Below are 1,278 nucleotides of genomic sequence, written 5' to 3'. Positions count from 1 at the left end.
TCAAATCAAATCAAAGTGCAAAATGAAGATCACATTAAACTGCCAAAAGATCCACAAAGATACCAACCGTACAGAAATTATTACATCTTTGAAAAACAAAAACACTGGATAACAGTCTCAATCACTTCTTCTTGAATCGACCGCAGAACTCTATGGCTTTCGCCTGGGCCGCCTTATCGTACACATTCGGAGAAAATATAACCTCCGGAGGCACATCATAACCGGCGGAGTGAGCAGCCGTGATCAGCATCATTCTATCCATTTTGATCAGCTTCTCCTCGCGCTGACCCGCAAAGGCACGCAGCTCGCTAGCCTCCTTCCGAGCAACTTTAAGCTCTCGCCTCAGTTTCTCGTTCTCCTCGGACAGCGCGCCGGCTTGCTTGGCTCTCTCGTCAATTTTCTCCTTCAATCGGCGAGTCCATAGGGTTGCGAACTTGAGCATAACTCTATAAGAGCGAATTTTCTCCACATCAAGTTTCAATTTTTTTGCCAGCTCCATCCGGCCTCCTGTCTCCACCTTTAGCTTCTCGGCCACCATAGCAATCTCGCCCTCTCGGCGCTCCAACAGCTCCCCGACGGCGGCTACTTTCCCATTTGCCGTTTCCAGCTCCTTCACCGCGTTTCGCAGGCCTTGCTCCATATCCCGAAACAGGTTCTCGTCACTAACACACATGTCAAAGACAGTGTTAGCATTTTGAATAGCCTGCATAAAAATCGCATAACTCAGTGCACGGTTGTTAGAAACAAATTTAGGCGAGCAAGTCTAGAGAGCTCTCCACACCAAGCGCCGATAGGGTCTCCACGCCAAGGTTCATCTTGGACACACCGTCCATTCGGACAACTTCCCCGGGGACCTTAGCTACGCGAGCCATCGCCCGAGCTAGCTCAGATGTCGCCATATCCGAGTGGACCGACAAGCCCATAACATACTCGCGGAACTTGGCAATCTTAACATCCATTCTTTTCATCATCTCCGGATGATCGCCTACGCGATCCATCATCCTTGCTTCGAGATCGGAACCACCTTCGGTACATGCTCGTTTAGAGCTGTCGGTTTCTCCACCAATATCATCTCCAGCACGAACTTGGTCGCTCTTCATCCCAGCAACGACTTTACCCTTGTCTTTCTTACGTTTCCGGGTAAGGGGCCCCTGAAGCTGCTTCTCAACCTGCTCCTCTTCAACAGCCATCACCTCAGCAGTCTGCTCGGCCTCTTGCTCCACCATGGGCATCCCTTACGGAATGTCTCCAGCAACCTCAAGGTCCTCATGTGCCGAG

Source organism: Euphorbia lathyris, chromosome 6 (assembly GCF_963576675.1).
Source record: "Euphorbia lathyris chromosome 6, ddEupLath1.1, whole genome shotgun sequence".
Lineage (NCBI taxonomy): Eukaryota > Viridiplantae > Streptophyta > Magnoliopsida > Malpighiales > Euphorbiaceae > Euphorbia > Euphorbia lathyris.
This window is presented reverse-complemented; position numbering follows the sequence as displayed.